This window comes from Heterodontus francisci, chromosome 34, assembly GCF_036365525.1.
Source record: "Heterodontus francisci isolate sHetFra1 chromosome 34, sHetFra1.hap1, whole genome shotgun sequence".
In the NCBI taxonomy this organism is placed as follows: Eukaryota; Metazoa; Chordata; class Chondrichthyes; order Heterodontiformes; family Heterodontidae; genus Heterodontus; species Heterodontus francisci.
Window position 1 is genome coordinate 41,822,964 of NC_090404.1, and position 12,021 is coordinate 41,834,984.

At 43.5% G+C, this 12,021-nt stretch overlaps 1 pseudogene; it reads left to right on the plus strand.

The window, feature by feature from the left end:
• The first annotated feature begins 7,906 nt into the window (after nucleotides 1-7,906).
• On the plus strand, nucleotides 7,907-11,777 carry LOC137348851 (zinc finger protein 623-like; annotated as a pseudogene).
• The last annotated feature ends 244 nt before the right edge of the window (nucleotides 11,778-12,021 follow it).

Genomic DNA, 12,021 nt, shown 5'->3' on the forward strand with positions numbered 1-12,021 from the left:
TCTGTTGCTTGAACACAGTGATGGTGCAGTGATTAGTACTTCAGCCTTACAACTCTAGCAACCTGGGTTCGGTTCTGGGTACTGTCTGTGTGGCGTTTACAAGTTCTCCCTGTGACTGTGTGGGTTTTTGTTGGGTGCTGCAGTGTCCTCCCACCACCGAAGATGTGCAGGTTGATAGGTAAGTTGCTCGTACTGTAGGTAGGTGGTGGGAATTTGGGATTAATGTAGGAGGCGATGCAGTAGAGAACATGGGATTAATGTCGGATTAGTATAAATGGGTGGTTGATTGTCTGCACAGACTCGGTGGGTCGAAGGGCTGGTTTCAGTGCTGTATTTTTCCATGACAATGCATGATAACAATGGTCTATGCATTTGTGCTCCTGGATGTAAAGTTAGAGTATTACCTCGGAATACCCAAGCTGGTGTTTCTCCCTGCGTACACTTAAATAAATCAACTGATCCTGTAACTGAGTCTCCTGGTGTGGTGGTTGAGTTGTCCCACAACAGAGGTAAATTAATTATTCAATATTATGGTCATTTGGCTGTCATTACCTGTGAGTTTATTCTGCACATGCCTGAATGTCCTTATCCCTATCCTGATGTTTCCTGAGCATTCCTTATCATATCTGAATCATCCGGAGTGTTCATTATTCTATCTGATACATCCTGAGCATTCCCTATCCGATACATCCCAAGCGTTATTTATCCTATCCGATACATCCCAAGCGTTATTTATCCTATCCGATACATCTCGAGCATTACTTAGACACTTTGATTCTCCTTAAGCTCATGATCTTCTCTAATTCTCCCTGTCTCTATTTCTTTGATATACTCTGAGAGTCCCTTACTCTCACTGCTACACACTCATAGCCTTCAGATCCCCTGGATAAGTATTAATCCCTTATATTCCCTTACAGCCTCAGTGATCCCTGTGCTCTTTTGGATTCACTAAGAAACACTTAGACTCCCTGAAATTATGAGAAGTTTTTTGAAAGCCATGGCACAGACCGGTGTGTGTGGAAACGTTTGACTTTACAGCGTGTGCTGGATAATAAAGAGCAAACGTGTATGTGAGAAGAGCACAGAAAAGTTGTACCTGGAGCTGCGCCCTTGAGGTAAGTAAAAACAAACCGTTATCATGAAAGCATAAAATTAAAAACTGACAATGCTAGAAACATTCAGCAGGTCAGGCAGCATCTGTGGAGAGAAATTCTTTTCATCAGGATACAATCATCCACTTTGATACTTCACATCGTTCAGATCTTACACTTTCTGTACCTCCGTGCAAGGAACAGTTAGGGTGGAAATTATGGCAGCAATGTATAACTCCCCCACTGCGGCTTGCGGAAGGATGGGACTCGGATGCAGGAATCTTGTATGTGTTGACAAAAGGAAGAAACACATCAAGTCTTAAACACAATAACAATGAGGATGGAATTCAAAACCATGCATTCAGGGTATAATGGATTCGTGGTCCGCCGACTGAACCTCTCAGTCATATCGTCATTAGAACATGACTTGGAAAGCTCTCTTATTTCCTTCATTCTCATTACAAAAACTGGACTCAGAGAGCACACAACAAGAAAGCTCGCTTTCAATTACCAGTCATCAGTACTGCAAGTGAAGCTGTGTTAGTGTGGTTTCAAGAGGTGGGTTTCTGTACTGGTTCTTTGAGGGATGGGGGTTCCAATCCCAATGTTACCATACATCTTGTTATAAAATGGAAAGACTAAAATAAAAGCTGAAAATGTTGGAATTTTTCAGCAGCTTTTGTGGAGAGATACTATTCACCAAAAATATATTTATTTAACAGTCATTGCAGTGATCTGTGTCAGACTATCACAACTGATTTGATGGGACTGTGACTGTATAAAGGTGAATAATCTGTTTTGTGGTCACAGCAACAGCGATTCAAACCAAATCAAGACAGAGCTTACTTTAAGCGTTAAACCTGCTGCTGCACCTGTAGTATAAGGGCTTGAAAGGGTTAATGTTGAGACTGTGAGAATAAACCCCTCCCACTTTAGTGTCACCAATGTTAGTCACTTGGGTGTTCGGCTTGGAAGAAGGTACAAGCAGGACGCGGTGTGCTAGCTAGAGAGGCTGTGGAGAGTGTAAATAATTATATGTATTTAATAAACGAGTTATTATTTAGCCCTACAAAAAGCTATTGACTATTTTTACATCATCGCACTTACTGTGCTTCACTTTCCACATTCAACCCCGCCTCTTCTCTTAGATTATTCCTTCCACTATTAATACTGACTTGCTTCCATTTCATTTTACTGCAGCTTAGCTGACTGTAGCATTCATCAACTTTCATATTCTTAAAGCCATTAACATTGCTCAGTTACCACCGCTGTTTCTCAGTTGCACACGTTCCATTCACAGCACTGTTCATTTGGGCCTTGAACTCAGTCGATACATTCAGGTCTGAGTGACGGCTCGGCAGACACATGCTGCAAAAGCAGGACTGGCCTTTGGAAGGACAGCGGTGGGTTGTTGATCATATGTCTTTGGGGAATCTTCTTAGACAAGGGATGTGAACTGAGGAACTGGGCTTTTTTTTACATGCAGTTGCTGCTTTTCTCATGATATGTGTTATTTGATGAAGTAACAGAAAATGTTGATGAAGCTAGTGATAGTATGGTTGATGTTGTGTAAATGGACTTTCAAAAGGCATCTGGTGAAATAACACAAAATCGACTTGTTCGAAAAATTAAAATGGATGGAATGGGCCAGTTCAAACCCAGCTCACAGCGAGATTTTTTTTGTCAATTTTTCCTGAGTTGGCTGTCTGAGGAGATCACTGACTTGTTCACCACTCAAACAGACATTTGCTGTAATCCGTTGAACTGATTGATGCAAAGCTCATCTTGCTAATTGGAAATGTTCACATTTATCAGCGTCAATTAGATATTGTGCATTTGTTAGAAACTAATCTAAAGGTAAAAATGGATGAGAAATAAACACTGAAGACAACAAGTAAATGTGTTTTCATAAAGATCCTTGCAAGGTTTTGAAGGAACTGAAACCTTCAGTGAATGAGTGGGGATGTGGTTTGGTTTCATTCCGTAGAACCAGATTTCTGTGTGTAAAATGACCACGGCAGAACTCGAATCTTCATAGAATCATTGGAATTTCCTGCGGAAAGTGAAGAAATTGGAAAAGCAGCTAACTTGTGGTGGCTTCACTCGTGGTCGAGTGGTTAGGACTTAATGCTCTTACTACCATGGCATCGGTTCGATTCATGATTGGAAAAATTGTAAGATCTTGCCACTGTGACAAGTCTCACAAACATGACATACGTGTTAAATAAAAGCAGAAAAATGCTCAGTATCTCAAGCGTTAGCTGTGGAGAGAGAAACACAATTAAAGCCCCAGGTCTGTGATCATTCATCAAAGCTGGTGGGGTGATCAGAGATGTAACAGTTCAATGACAATTACAGAGACAGAGCAAGGAGAATGAAAGTGAACACGTGCACAAGAAACATGTCTGTGGTGAAAATAGACTGAAGTGAAGGAACAGGAAAAGCACGTGTGTCAATTTCCTGGTGGTCTTGTGTGTTTATTGCTTTTAAATATAGTAATAAGGAAACAAGCAATCTTCAGTTGAGTGTCCATAAACTGTGAGCTATTTATTGCTGTAGTAACACACTTACAGGAGAACTTGTCTTACACGTGTGACCAGGTGTCTTGTTCAACTCCAACTAACTGATCACATGCTGTTGTGACATCACTTCCTGTGATGCTGTGTACAGCATTTCCATGAGCAAAGTGATATCACAACATCCCCCTTTCCAAACATGGAGATACACAAAAGACAACTATGTACATAATGGAATGAAATAACTTTAAAAAAAAATAGTTAGACATGCATCAAGTGTCTCTGAAATGTACAAGGTGGTCTGCTGACTCGACCTGATCTTGTCACAATGTAGCTTGATGGAGACCGAGACTTAACAGCTTTCTTGACATTGCTTTTGTGTGTATTTTGACAGTTGTCCTGTGTTCGATTGTTACTCTGATCATTTGTTCTTGCTGCTGTTACAAAAGTGCCTCTGTGTGTTGATATTTTTCTTTGAGAATTCATTTTTGAAAGATTGAAAAAATGCTAAACTTGGGGGTTTTCAAAGGAAGTCATGTAAAGGCCACCTGACTTTGAAAAACAGTCCTTGGGAATATTTTTTTTAAAAGGGACACTGAGAGGTCTTCTCAGCAGAACAAGCCTTTCCGTGAAGCCACCTGACTTCTAGCAATAGCAACAAGCCTTTGTGGGAAACACCTGACTTCCAGCTCAATAAGCAAGGGACAACTTTGAACACCTGGAGAAGTTGTTCACAAAGAAGTGACAGGCCAGGATTGATGGCCGTCAAAAGGTTGGTTTCGCTTTTGAACTGTTTTGACTCCACTGTGTCAACTCATCTCGTCTCCTGTCTTTGAACAAAAACCTGCTAAATTAATTCTCAATGCTGCCTGAAAAGAACGGTTCTAAAAGATCCCGGTGACCCACCCCCGGATGCCAGACTGCATGCCAGTTTTGGAACACAACATATCTCATCTTCTATTCCTTCAAGAAGAAGCAGGTTTTCAGCCCAAGTGTTTCTTTTGTCTGTAAAAAGCTCTAAAAACACAAAATACCGTTATTTTTTCCGGTTAACGTGTGTATGTGTGTGTCTGGGTTTGAGGTGCTAAGGTAAAAAGGGAACTTTGATATTTCAATCTGTGGGTTTATGCTTTACTTCATTACTGGGTAAGACAGTTCTTTTCACAATAAACTGATATTTTTGTTGTTTATTAAAGAAACCTGATTTGTGTGTTTTATTCTGGGAGAAAAATAGCATCTGTGATTGGACTGTATCAGTTAAGAGGGAAAAAAATTAAACATATGTTGTGACCCATGGAGAAGTGGAACCAAAATAAACAGTGCACTCCTCCCGCCTCGGTCATAACATATAATTAGGTTTCTTTTAAGGCAAAACCCAGTGCTGACGATGTACGATTGTAAATGGGGTAACAATAGTTTAAAATAGTTGGCATTTGATACAATACCACACAGCAAACTTGTGAGCAAACTTGTAGATCAAGAATAAAAGGGACAGTAGCAACATGGGTACGAAATTGTCTGAGTGACTTGAAACGAGGGGTAGTGGTTAATGGCTGATTTTCGGGCTGGAGAAAGGTTTGTAGTGGAGTTCTTCAGGGATCAGTGTTGGGACCCTTGCTTTTCCTGATTTATATTAATGACCTACACATTGGTGTACAGGGCACAATTTCAAAGTTTGCAGAAGATACGAAACTTGGAAGCATTGTGAACTGTGTGAAGAATAGTTTAGAACTTCAAAAAGGACAAGACAAGTTGGTGGAATGGGCAGACAGGTGGCAGATGAAGTTCAATGCAGAGAAATGTGAAGTGATTCATTTTGGTGGGAAGAACATGGAGAGACAATATAGAATAAAGCGGACAATTCTGAAGGGGGTGCAGGAGAAGAGGGACCTCAGTGTATATGTGTATAAGTCATTGAAGGTGGCAGGACAGGTTGAGAGGGTGGTGAATAACGCATACAATATTCTGGGTTTTATTAATAGCGGCATAGAGTACAAGAGTAAGGAAGTTATATTGAAGTTGCAAAAGACACTAGTTTGGCCTCAGCTGGAGTATTGCATCCAATTCTGGGTAGCGCACTTTAGGAAAGATGTAAGGGCATTGGAGAGAGTACAGAAAAAAGATTCACGAGAATGGTTCCAGGGATGAGGAATTTCAGTTATGAAGATAGATTGGAGAAGTTAGGACTGTTTTCCTTGGCGAAGAGGAAGCTGTGAGGCGATTTGATAGAGTTATTCAAAATCATGAGGGGTCTGGACAGAAACTGTTCCCATTCGTGAAAGGATCGAGGACGAAAGGGCACGCATTTAAAGTATTTGGTAAGGGAAGCAAAAGTGACATGAGGAAAAACGTTTTCATGCAGCGAGTCGTTAAGATCTGGAATGCACTGCCTGGGAGTGTGGTAGAGGCAGCTTCAACTGAAGCATTCAAAAGGGAATTTGACAGTTATATGAAAAGGAAGAATATGCAGGGTCATGGGGAGAAGGCAGGGGAATGGAACTAAGGGGCTTGCTGTTTCAGAGAGCCAGTGCAGACACGATGGGCCGAATGGCCTCCTTCTGCTGTGCAACAATTCTGTGATTCTAGTTGCTTAGTAGGACAGAACTTGAAAATTGCCGAAAATAGAGACGTGTTGTCAAAACTTTTCATCATGCACTCATCGGGACAATCCACAAGAATAACCAATGTCAGGGCAACTTATATGGTATGAGAAGAGAGTGCTGATTGCTTAGCAAGTGAACTCTGATTGGTAGAGGCGTTGCCATGGGGAATGCACCAGTTTGCGGTGACTGATTGTTTACTGTCAAGCTTTGTTTGAAATTTAAACCAGGCAGTTCAACTTTGATTGGTCAAAGCATTGCCCTAAGGAATGAACCAGCAAATGGCTGTCACTTATTTTGTTCCACTGAAACAGGCGCAATGTTTGTACATGTTCTTTCCATCTGCAAAGAACAGGGCCCTATGTATTAATATATGTAGCTTCCAGTGCCCGCAAATGGGCCACACTGTGAGCCCTACTAACAATATTAAATTGGTTGTCAGCATAATTCTTAGCACACTGTGGATTATTTAGCAAACGTTGCCCAATTGCAGAATCACATCTAATGTTGGACACTGTGTTTTGAGTTTTGCAAGCACGGGCTTGTTGGGTATGGCGATGAATCATGAGATTGGTGTTACATACTGACATGATTTCCATTGTTTGCACATCAGGTTTACAATTCAATTTGCTTTGGATATTGATGAGAATCTCACTTCAAATGATGGTATAAATATTCATATATCAACATTAATTATTGAATCCTGGACCAAATACTTTTAGGGATGGATTGTAACGTTTGAAATGAGATGCAGCTAAGAAGAAGAAGATGGGAATGATGTTATTAATGATACAGCCGAATGCATTGCACCCTTGGGGTTTTGTTGATCAATTTCGTTCTCCACCTTGAAATTAAGAAGAGGGTGCGGCACCAGGTGGAATCCAACAGTTGTTTCACTGTTATAAGGGTTATGCCTCATAATCTACCCAACAAAAGCTGCAAACAGTCTGGTGGATCCGGACTGTCTTGTTTCCAAGGGCAATGTGTATCCTTTATAAATTGTCATGTCCAGAACTGTACACAGTATTCCAGGACTGGTCTAACCAGGAATTTATATGGTGGTAGCAAAACTGCACCTCCTTTACCTAACTGCCTCGGTAGCAGATTGTCCAGTTAGGGTATTTACATAATATGTAGCGACTCAGCAAAAGACTTGTTTGATCAGAATAACAGTGTAAAAACTGGAATGTGAATGAAATTCCAACAATAAATATAGATAGAAGTTTCAAAACTTTTCAAGTATTCCGAGCCCAACTGTTGGTGTCATTGGTTCAGGCCATCCTTGTCAATGATCGCGTCCCGTACATTGGCACTGTAGCAATTCCTGCACCACTTAAAATATTACTTTCTTCGGATGCGCGTTTCCTGAAATGCAACCATTAGGTGGTGCACTGCTGGCACTTGCGCAAATCAGCCTCTTGGACACTATGACACAAAACAGCGAAATAAACCGAAATCCCCTCAATGGCCACTATCGCTGCCTCAATCATCGCATTGAGTTCCCCGCTCAATCGCCGTTACTCTTCACCGCTCTCTCGCGCGCTCGCCGCTGGCTCCGCCCCTCGGTTGGGGTCCAATGACGGAGCGTTTACCCAAGATATCCCGTGGTTGAGGATGTCCCATATTCACAAGACAGTAAACCAGAGCGCCGGCGCAATGTTGAACAGCACTTGGAGCATGCGCAGTGTGAATGTGAATGATGGCGGTCGCTTTTGCACTTGGGAAGCGGGGGCAAGAGCGGTGGATCCGGCGGGTGGGCGAGGAGGCTTCAGAAACACCCGGTGTAGGTCTCAACAACCTCAATAAGAAGTTCCCGGTCCCGCGTTTGCACTGAGCGGGGCGGCAGCTGCGGGGCTTCTCCCGGTGACAGGCCCGGAATTAACGGCCACCAGATTTCCAGCTCTTTTGGAGAAAATAAAGATTAATAAACTGTAACATCAAAGGACAAAACTTTAAAGGAAACTGAGCTCAGTTATAAAGGGGCCTGGGGGAGGGTGGGAGGAACCATTTAGGACACAGCACAGGGCAGGAGGTCCCCCTTCCCTGGTTCCACAAAGACTCCCCTTGGACTGTGCCACACCTGGGCAGGGCTGGCTCAAGGTGCAGGAAGCTGCAAGCTGCTAGGCTGAGCTGTGGACTGGGAGGAGTGGAGGGTTTGACTGACAGGCCTGGGGAGGGGGATATCAGGGCAGGTACACACACTGCTCCCCCTTTTCCTTCTGGGAACTTTTACTGGAATCGTGTTGCTGAGTGTTTCTGAACTCTGTCTCCCTATCCTGGTAATGTTGGTGGATTGTGGGCTGCTGTGAGTGTTGGACTATATTGTCTCTCCTCATTCTTCCTCCTTCTCCCACTCCGAGTTCCAGTCTGCAGGCTGCGGCAGCTCAATGTGCCTGAAAAATTTACTCTGTTTGTCTCTCTACAGATGCTGTCTGAACCACTGAATACATCCAGTATTTTCTCCTTTGATTTCAGATTTCCAGCATTTGCAGTATTTTGGTTTTATTTTAATGCAAGCGTTGCTCACAAAATTATGTCAAGAAATCTTGACGGACCAATTAAGAGATGGTTTCTATCGGGATGGGTGTTGATGTTTTTGGTTGCATCAGTTTGATTTACAGTGGAGATGGAGGAACAGCTGCTGGCTTTAATCCCGAGTACTTTTGAGCCCAGTCAGGCCCAGCAATTTCTAATGTGAGACTGTGAGGGAGGTAGATTCCAGGGGAGATGAGGTTCCTAAACCGACACCAACCACTCAATGTAAAAGAGTATTGTTTTAGGAACAAATATTTCTGTCGAGGCTTTTAATCCATTTTTACATGTACAAAATTTGTTACTTCATTCTTGGGATATGGGCATCACTAGCCAGACCAGCATATAGAGTCAGAGAGAGATACAGCACTGAAACAGGCCCTTCAGACCACCGAGTATGTGCCGACCAACAACCACCCATTGATACTAATTCTACATTAACCCATATTCCCTACCACTACCCCACCATTCTCCAACCATCTACCTACACTAGGGGCAATTTACAATGGCCAATTTACCAATCAGCCTGCAAGTCTTTGGTTGTGAGAGAAAACCGGAGCACCCGGCAGAAACCCATATATTGCCAATTCCCATTGAAAAGGTGATGGTGGGCCACTTTCTTGAACCGCTGCAGTCTGTGTGGTGAAGGTGCTCCCACGATGCTGTTAGGGAAGGAGTTACAGGACACTCATCCAGTAATGATGGTGATATATGTCCAAGTTCACATCAACTTGTAATTATGTAATGCTCTTAATGTAATAAAATGTTTCAGCGGATTGTTATAAAATTACATTTGACACTGAGTCATATAAGAACATATTTGGACAGATGTGCAAATGCTTGATCAAAGAGGTGTGTTTTCAGAACTGTCTGAAGCACGGAAGGTGAGGTTTAGGGAGGGAATTCCGAAGCTTATGGCCTGGGCAGCTGAAGGCACGGCCACCAGTGGTGGAGCAATGAAAATCGGGGATGCTGAAGATGCCAGAATTAGATGAGCCCTTATCTCTCGGTGGGTTGTAGGGCTGGAGGAGATTATAGAGATAGTGAGGGGTGAGGGCATGGAGAGATTTGAAAGCAAGGATGAAGATTTTAAAATTGAGGTGCTGCTTAACTGGGAGCCTGTGTAGGCCAGTGAGCACAGTGGTGATGGTGAACAGGACTTGGTTCCAGTAAGGACACAGGCAGCAGAATTTTTATGATCTCATGTTTACGGAGGGTAGAATGTGATAGGCCATCCAGGAGTGTGTTAGAATAGTCAAGCTGAGAGGTAACAAATGCATGGATCTAAGTTTTAGAGGCAGATGAGCTGAGACAGTGGCAAAGTCGTGTGATGTTACTGAGGTGAAAATAGGCGGTCTGAGTGATGGTGCTGATATGCAGTTGGAAGCTCATCTTGGGGTCAAATATGACACCAAGGTTATGAACGGTCTGGTTTAGCCTCAGACACTTGCCGGGGAGAGGGATTGAGTTGGTGACTAGGGAGTTGACTTTGTAGCAGAAACTGAAGACAATATTTAATCAGAGGAAATTTCTGTTCATACAGTACAGGATGTCAGACAAGTCAGGATGGTGTGTGACTTGGAGGGGAACTTGGAGGTGATGGTGTTCACATACACCCATTGCCCTGATCCTTCTAGATGCTGGAAGTTGAGGGTTTGGGAGGTTCTGTCAAAGTTGTGTTCGAGTTGCAGATATATAAAATCCCTCTCCTCTGCCTGCTCCTCGCCCTCTCCCTCCCTCTCTCTCTGCTCCCATAGAGGGTAGAGTCTTGTGTAGGTCCACACTGGTTGGCAGGTTCCCTTCCCTTCCCTGAAGGACATTAGTGAACCAGTTAGGGTTGTCCATCAATCCAGCAGCTTTCATGGTCACTTCTTCCTATTGCTGGTCCCATAAATTACCAGATTCATTCAGTTCCATTTCATAACCTGCCGTTGTGTTTTTGTGGATTCTCTCACACTTTTTCTTTTTAAAATTAATTTCATAGGGTTGTAGAAGGGGGAGGATTTGCAGCCGTGAAATGCAAAGCAAACGTCAGATCAAGATCTGAAAGAGTCGCCCAATGGAACATGGAAGGAAAAAACACCGATCAAAGTGGGGAGAAACTGTACACGTGTTCTGTGTGTGGACGGGGTTTCAGACGATCATATGGCCTGCCAAGACACAAGTGCAGTCACATTGGGAAGAAACCATGTAAATATGGGGACTGTGGAAAGGGATTGAATTATCAAGTTGGAGCTAGAAACTCATCAACGCAGTCACACCCTGGAGAGGCCGTTCACCTGCTCTGAGTGTGGGAAAGGATTCACCCAATCATCCGACCTGCTTGAGACATCAGTGAGTTCACACTGACGAGCGACCTTTTAAATGTCCAGACTGTGGGAATTGCTATGAAGGTTCTGCTGAACTGATGATCCATCAAGGTGTTCACACTGATGAAAGACCGTTCAGGTGCTGTCCCTGCGGGACTGGGTTCAGACAGTCATCTGATCTCAGTGTACACCAGCGTATTCACACTGGGGAGACGCAGTTCACCTGCTCTGAATGTGGGAAGAGATTCACTTACTCATCCACCCTACTGAGACACCAGCAAGTTCACACAGGGGAGAGGCCATTCACCTGCTCAGAATGTGGGAAGGGATTCACTCAGTCATCCAGCGTTCTGATACACCAGCATATTCACACTGGGAAGAGGCCATTCTCCTGCTCAGAATGTGGAAAGGGATTCATTGACTCGTCCACCCTGCTGAGGCACCAGCGAGTTCACACTGGGGAGAGACCATTCACCTGCTCAGAGTGTGGGAAGGGATTCACTCGGTCATCCCACCTGCTGGCACACCAGCGGGTTCACACTGGGGAGAGGCCATTCACCTGCTCAGACTGTGGGAAGGGATTCATTCAGTCATCCCGCCTTGAGACACCAGCGAGTTCACACTGGAGAGAGGCCATTCATCTGCAAAGAGTGTGGGAAGGGATTCATTCAGTCATCCCATCTGCTGATACACCAGCACATTCACAATGGGGAGAGGCCGTTCACCTGATCAGGGTGTGGGAAGGGATTTCTTACTTCATCCAAACTTGTGAAACACCAGCCAGTTCACAGGTAACTCAGGGATGAGAAATTTCTGCCACATAGCAAATTTTCAACATTAGGGTTTCGTAAATACACCATTAGCTTTTCTCTTTCCAACCTTGACCAAAAGACTGGCCTTCAAAAAAAATGGAACTGACAGTTCCGATTTTTTTTTTAAACCTTCCAATCAGCAAGCTGTCGGGAGTTTTTTT